Raw genomic sequence first — 8,698 nt, forward strand, 5'->3', positions numbered from 1 at the left:
GCATACAATATTACAACATATGTTTGCCAAACTCCTAAACCAAAGAATATCATGATTCACTACTTCCACTCATCTGTCTTGAAAACAAATCAATTTTATCATATCTTAATTTATATCACTTAAAACTGTTTATAATTATATGATTTTTATTTTTCACGCATCAAAATATTTTTTACAAGATTTATAAATTATTTTTAAAATAAACTGGTACCAGACGACTTACACGTAAGTCGTCCAGACTACTTCCAACATCTCAGACGACTTACTGGAGCTATATTCGTAAAAATGGCTTCTGCTTTTTTGTTTGGTCCCAAGGGGCTGAGCTATAATTTCACTAGGCTTTTAGGTTAGTTTTGCATTTGATTCAAGTTTGGGTATAGGTTTGGGGTTAAAATCAAGTTGTGGGTTAGTTTTGGCAAAATCCTCTATAAAAAAATGGTTTGGGTGACTTGTCCTCTAGACCGGCCATGGGTGACTTGTCCTCTAGACCGGCCATGTTTGTAAAAATGTAAAGCTGTTAAGTGTTAACATCATAATAAATAAGTCAAAAACATAAATTTTGTATAATTTTTCCGGCTAAGAATTTATTCAAATTGAATTTTTTAGTACATTTAAATTATATATTAGAATGTTTGTTGTGCACTAAACTTAATGGAACTTAAGGCCATCTGCATTGGTCGACTTTAAAAAAAATATTTTGTTAATGAAAATAAGAATAAAAATAAAATAGAAGAGAGAAATAAATAGAGAGATAGCGCGTATAAGAAACTATGATAAATTTTGGAGAGACTCACCAAGTGACAAATATCAACTCAATTGGTAAAATATAACAGCAATATTTGCATAATATAAAAAATGAACCATCATTAAATTTTACCATTTTTGTATAAACTAACAAATAAACCTCTGTTTCGAAGTATTTTACTTTAGGAAGAATGGTTATCCTAGGATTCGAGAGAATTCAAGATTTGATTAAATCCAAGAAAGTCCGAGATTTGAGTAAAACTTAAAAAGTTTTGTTACAAATTTTATGGGTTTTTTGAAAAAAAAATCAATGTTTTGAAAAAACATTTAAACATTTTATATTTATTTAAAATCATATTATTATTTTTAAAATTACAATAATTTGATATTTTTATCGTTTTATGAAATATATAAAAGTTTTTAAAATTTTATTTTCAAAATTTATTTTTTATATTTCAAACAGTTTGATTTTCGCTGACAAAAAAAGTTTGATTTTTTTTTTTAAGATTTGAAGTATATTTTTTATTTTAAAAAGTTTCATATACCATCATAGAAGGTGATATTTTGAGTCATTGCTTTTTTACTATAAAATATCATCCAAACCACACCAAATTTTTATTTGATAGATTTTATTGACAAAAGTCATATTTTCCAGTAAGTTGAAATTTGGGAGAACTTATACAAATGACTAATAAAATAAGCTTACATTTCATGTAGAAATTATAAATGTTAGATATAATAAGAGGGGATTTGAATTCATGGTAATTATTCCTTTTTTTTAATAAGCATGTGTGCGTATACCATGGACAAAGAGAAAGTACAGAAATTTGACCCAAAAAAAAAAAAAAAAAGAAGAGAAAATACAAAAAAATCTTACCAGATGTATAAAGTGACAGCGAAGTGAGACTGAATCAAGTACACTCAAGACTTCACATAGATCCCCATGGATTTTATACATCTACGATTTGAAATATAAAACCCTATCTAACTATCTACAATCTATCAAATAAACAGATAAGGTAGAAAATATTGCAAACATATACTTTAGGTAGTTCAGATAAACTTAGATTATTGTGTATTTGCAGTAGATAACGTAAACAAGTTTGGAAATTAGCTATATGAAAAAGCACTATGCATTATCTCATAATACCAAGTTTAACCTTATTAACTATATTTTCCGCAAAAAACCAAACTTTAAGTAACTCTTTTCATACAGTCTCTTCTCTCAATTTCAATCAGAAAGTAAAACCAGATTGAAGTTTATAGAAGATGGTCTCTTCCCAACTCATTGACTCACTTGATTCAACAGAAACAGAAAGCGATTTGACGATTGCCGATATGATGTCACTTTCTTTAATTTCTTCTCTCTCTCTCTCTCTCTGTTTTGATATCCACTCGGTTTTCTTCTTTTTTTCGAACAGATCATAGCCAAAAACAGAGAATATGACATGGGTTGAAACAAAGACATCACCGGTTTCTCCTTCTAAAACTCCAAGAATATCTGAAAGTTTGGTTCTTTTCTGGTTCATCACCATAATCCGATCACAGAAAATAGTTGGGGTGAATGTATCCGGATCATGATTTGTTTGATCGGTTTCTTTTCTTTTTAACTGGATTTTTAATTTGGATTCTATAGTCTGTCGGCGGAGAATCCAATATGTTATTGGTTGAAAAAAACTTTTTTTGGTATTATGGAAAATGTATTCAGATCATGACATGTTTGATCAGTTTCTTTTACTTTTAACAGGTTTTTTGGTATTACGACAAATATTGAAAATATATTAACTGAGTACTACAAACTTAAAAATGTATCATGTTACATTAATAGATACACTGAATCGCATGATGATTATAATGTAGCTTTATCATATGATGGTTGGGCCAATATCGTCGGATCATACATAATAAATAACCACATATGCAAATACTTTCGAATTATGCGTACATTTGCAATTACCAATTGAAATTTGTATATTCAGCTAAATGACTCTAGATTATTTCAAAAACTGTAAATACCTTTTAGATATTTTACTAATTTAAGAGTTTCATTTTTATACAGGTATCCGACATAGAATGGTTTCAAACTTGGATCTTTCATACATAATCTGTCTATTTGCATAAGGTTAATGTTAGGATACGGATTTCAAATTTGGCCAATTAACTACACGACAAAATAGGGAACTGTCCACGTCATCACCGATATATTACTTTCCCATGCTACATGATTTTGGAATTCTGACATTTTTCCCAACAAATATCCAATCAAATATTTAAAAATAATCAGCTAGGTCCATATTTTCTAGTCAAGAAATGGGTCGACCAGATCCGATGTGTCGTATTCATATGAAATATACAAACAAACCTATATTCAATTAGACGCCCAGATTTAATTATGATAAATTCATATGTAAAAAATAATCTGTTACTTTTTACATTGAAAGTAAACTACACTAAGGATTTGTCAAAAAAAAAAATAATAAACTACAATAAGGAGCTAGCATAGTATTCTAAATTATATTTATAGATTGGTCAAATTTGAAATCCAAATCCTGACATTAACCAAATCCTCACATTAAACATATGTAAAAAAAAATAGATAGATATGCATGTAATATGCATACTGTCAATTTAATTTTAACTTGGGAAATAGCCACAACTGCCACATTCATAGTACCATTTTTTATGTTTACACTAATCACTTTACTCTCATTTTTAATGAAGTGTAAAAAACATTTATATCCATATGGTTACCTAATCTAGACTTAGGGTTTAGAGTTGAGAGGTAGGGTAGGATTTTTGGAATGTGAAATTTAAGATTCTAATTAATATATAAACAAATGTTTAAAAAAATATACATATTTTTTTTAAATAGTTTCAAACATAATTTTCGATTTTTAAAAAGAAAATTTGAAAAAAATTCAAAAAAGAGATTATAAAAAGTTCGAATTTGAAAAAGTGTAATTCGAAAAAAAAGATATTTTTTTATTTAGTTAAATAATTATTTATTATATATATAGAGAATAAAAACATAAGTGTCTTTTGCCATTTAATGAATAATGTATTTTTGACAATATATTTTTAGTGGTGGTAAAAATGAATAATGGTATTATGAAAGTGGTATACATAAAAGTCTTTTCTTAACTTCATTCGGGTTCAATTTTCTTTAAAAAGATAGAAACTTTATTTACTTAAGGTAATGAAAGGAACATCATCTTAACATTTTAACCAAATAAACATAGGAAATTGCCACAAATACCACATTCATAGCAGTACTTTTCATGTTTACATTAATCACTTTTATCCTCACTTTTAATGAAGAGTAAAAGACATTTATATTTCTAGGGTTAACTAATCTAGACTTAGGGTTTAAAGTTGAGGGGTGGGATAGGGTTTTTGGAATGTAAAATTTAAGTTTCTAATAAATATATAAATAAATATTTAAAAAATATAAAAAAAATTTAAAAAATAGTTTCAAACATAATTTTTCGATTTTCAAAAAGAAATTTTGAAAAAAAAACAATTTGAAAAAAAAAATTCAAAAAAAATTATAAAAAAGTTTAATTTGAAAAAGTATAATTCATTTTTTTTGGCATCGTATAATTCGAAAACACAAAAAAAAATTATTTTTATTATTTTTTATTTTTATTTAAATAATAATTTATTATAGAGAAATTCCCTAGGATAAACTTAAATTTTTTTTATCACAAATATAGACTCCAAATATCAAAATGACCAAAATGTTTTATTAAGGGTATATTTTTGGGTTTAAGATTTAGGGTTTAGGGTTTAGAGTTAAGGGGTGCGGTTTCGGGGGTATGATTTCAAATTTTAAAAACTAAAAAAATATTAAAATTTTCAAAATAAAAAACTCTATTTTGGTCATTTTGTTTTTTAAGGTCTATTTTTGTGACATAAACTTAAAAAATGTCTATTTGAGAGAATTATCCTTTATTATATAGGAAAAATCACATTTTAAACCCTGAGAGTGTCATATTCTAACACTTTAAACACTGAACATTTTTGACTAGCACTTTAAGCTTTGAAAGTGATATTTTTATCATAACAAACCTCCAAGTCAACTAAGTGACCTGTACTGTTCATTTTTTTATGACGTGTCGGTTTTGTTTTTTAAATAAAAAATAAAATACATAGAAAATTCGAAAAAAATACGAAAAAACAAAACAAATTTAAAAATTAAAAAATATATAGAAAACAACTTTTCAAAATAAAAATAAAATAAATATTTTTAAGATTAATCCAATAAATATATATAATATAATAATTTGAACGGTGATTCTAGATTCTGGTTTTTGATTTTTTAATTTTTTTTTTATTTATTAATACTTAACTTATTAAATTTTCAACACTAATCCTATTATTGGTATTATTTATCAAAATGATATTTATTTTAGTAATTTTAAGTTTGTTTAAAAATAAATTAACTTATACGTGAAGTTCTTTAAAATAGTAAGTAACTTTAAAATTAAATAAATAACTAATCAAACTTTAGAGAAACTAAAATATATGTTACTTATCTAAGAAGCTCAACGCATACCAAAACCTAACATATACAAATCTAGAGGCATACCTCTATATCTTTTAATTATATTTCAAACTAACTTACAAAATTTTAGTTAAGGTCAAAAATATTTTAAGTGGTTTATGAGATTTTTTCTAGTTTAACAAAAATTTAATAAGTTAAGTATTAATAAATAAAAATTAAAAAAACAAATTAAAAACCAAAAAAACAGAATCTAGTATCACCATTCAAGTTACTATATTATATATATTTATTGGTTTATAACTGGATTAATTTTTTAATTTTAATTTTGAAATGTTATTTTTATATTTTTTGAAATTTTATATATTTTTTTGAATTTTTTCAAATTTTTTCGAATTTTTTCAATTTTTTTCAAATTTCAATGTATTTTATTTTTTTATTTAAAAAAACACAAAAAAAAAAAAACCGACCCGTCATCACAAAATGAATAGTACGTGTCACCTAGTTGACTTGGTAAACAAGTAAACCTCATTGGAGGTTTGTTATGATAAAAATGCTACTTTCAAAGTTTAAAGTGCTAGTCAAAAACATTCAGTGTTTAAAGTGCGAGAATGTGACACTTTCAGGGTTTAAAATACGATTTTCCCTTATTATATATATAGATAACAAGGGTATAAGAGTCTTTTGCCGCTTGATGAAGAATGTATTTTTGAAAATTTCTTTTTAGTGGTGGTAAAGATGAAAAGTGGTACCATGAAAGTGGTAAATATAAAATTTTCCCTATGGGAAATTGCCACAAATACCACATTTATAGTATCATTTTTCATGTTTATACTAATCACTTTTACCCTCACTTTTAATGAACTGTAAAAGACATTTATACCCCTAGGGTTAACTACTTAGAGTTTAGAGTTGAGGTGTGGGATAAGGTTTTTGGAATGTGAAATTTAGGATTCTAATAAATATATAAATAGATATTTAAAAAATTTAATAAAATTTAAAAATAGTTTCAAACATAATTTTCGATTTTCAAAAAGAAATTTTGAAAAAAAAATAAAAAAAACCAATTTGAAAAAAAAATTCAAAAAAAAATTTATAAAAGAATTTGAATTTGAAAAAGTATAATTCGAAAACACAAAAACAAATTTTATTTTTCTATTTTTCTATTTCTATTTAAATAATTATTTATTATATATATAGATAACAGAGATATAAAAGTCTTTTACCGTTTAATGGATAAAATATTTTTGAAAATGTCCATTTAGTGGTGGTAAAGATGAAAAATAGTATATGAAAATGGTAAATATAAAATTTCTCCAATAAATATATTTTCTCTTTCAAATGTAACATTATCGCCTTAACTAAATCTGATGGCAGTTTAATTCTTATGTTAATCACTATGTTTTATCCATTTCGGATAAAGAAAAAACACTTTTTTTTAATCGCTGGTTTTGTCAGCTGTAATCGTGGCCGTGGTTTTACGTCCAGTCAACATCAGCATTTCTTAATCAGTGGTTTCGTATAAAAATAATAATACAGTACTATTAAAATGTTATGAGAACAAGTTGACGGGAATTAGACAACTCTTCGATACTAGTACTAGTTTTCTACGTTGGTTCCTTTAATAAAGACGTTAAAAGTTATTGTCTTGTTTATTTTTCTGTACTTGCCCCCACACGGTATTAAGTTACAGTCATTTAAAGTAGAAAGGATAATATGATGCGACAATGATTAGTTAGATTGTCTGTACCCGACGTACAACTTGTAAGTTGTAACTGTAACTTTTATATATCCACATATAATTAGTATTCCTCTTTTGGTACCGTAATATCCAAACGAATAGTAAAACAAACAGAAAAACTAAATCTATTTCCCTTCTAATTATAATAAAAGATTTTTATACATTTTCGTGCAAATCATATATTTAAAACCAAAGAAGTGAACGTTAGTTTTGCACGCACAAGGAAAATAAACTGTGGTTTTAGTTAGATCGTATAAGACAAATTTTGTTGTTTTCAAAACAAAAAAAAAAATCAAGAGAAATTTTTTAAACTAACAGATTCTTAATACTAGGGGCAATGCCTCCGCGCAAGCGCGGGGTTGTGGACAGAATTCTTATTTCATCTCAATATTTTTTAGGGTTATTGTAGCTGTGAATTTTCCGTTGTGGGTTGATCATTGTTTTTCAAGTTTTTTTATTGTTATAGGATTATAGTTGTGATGATGAACTGTGTATGCACTGTTCTCCACTCATGAAGAACTAAACTGTGTTAGTAATGTGATTGATATAGTTCGTGGTGTTGCTTGCTGTGTCATTGAGACTTATTGTTTGTTTGTCTTTTTAATTTGTTACTTGTATTGTTGAGATTACATAAATTATATTAAGGTTGTTGAGAGTACCTTTTGTTTCTGGATATTTTTTCTCCAGTTTAGTTGTGTAAGTTGTGTGTTTTAAGTAATAATTTTTTATTATTCTTATTATGTTGGTTATATGTTTTTTTATTTTTAAACTTGTCGCTTTTACTGGACCTTTAAAACAAATACATGAAGACTTGTAGAAATAACTATAAAATGAGTGACAATTAATATTTGGGCTTTAATGGGTTTTAAACGAATATATGTATTTTTCATAAGAAGACAATGGGATTGGTCTGTTGACATTGAGCATGTAAGTTATTTTCATAAGACAAGAGGAGTGAGCAGGTGGAGATGTTGTTGTCGTCTTTGTATCTGTTGGGATTGTCTCTTGTATCTCCTGGTGTGGCTGTGTTTGTTTCTTTTTTATTTGATGGGTAATATGTAAACAAAAATCATTGTTAGTTGTATTTATCAGAGTTTGTAACTTACTCTGCTTTTTTGTTTAGGTAATTTCACTGATCTTGGTTATCGTCTTCGTCTTCTTCGTAAGCATCTGCGAAAGTAAGTTTGTAAATTGTTAAATAGCTGGCCGTGTAGTTTGTATTTGTTTAGCTGGCCAATGTATGTGTCGTTGAATTTTAGTTGAGTTGATTGGTTTGGTATATTTGTTTTGAAGTTTATTTGTAAGATTAGACAAAAAGAGAGGTGATCCTTAATAATTCGTCTTTTTTGGGATTCTAGTTTTTGGTGTTTGATTGTTTGGGTTATTGTGGTTTCTTTTAAGTTGTAAAATAAGGATTTGTGTATAATTAGATTGATAATTAAGGGAGATAAATAGACGACCACAAATCTTAGGTAGAAAATATTTTTTATAATTGATGTTAGCACAATATAAATAGTAATATAAGGGAATTATGTTTTGATTATTTCTTACAGATCAATGAGGAGACAAATAACGACTCGGATTGTTTCTTTGGTGAGGTCAGAGCCCTGGACATAACGGATTTGTCCAACCACATCTGCGAGTTTAAATATCAGTTATGATATCAAAACATAATATAAACCCAGATGCAATATGATAATATACCTAGGAGT

Source organism: Brassica oleracea, chromosome C9 (genome assembly GCF_000695525.1).
Source record: "Brassica oleracea var. oleracea cultivar TO1000 chromosome C9, BOL, whole genome shotgun sequence".
In the NCBI taxonomy this organism is placed as follows: Eukaryota; Viridiplantae; Streptophyta; class Magnoliopsida; order Brassicales; family Brassicaceae; genus Brassica; species Brassica oleracea.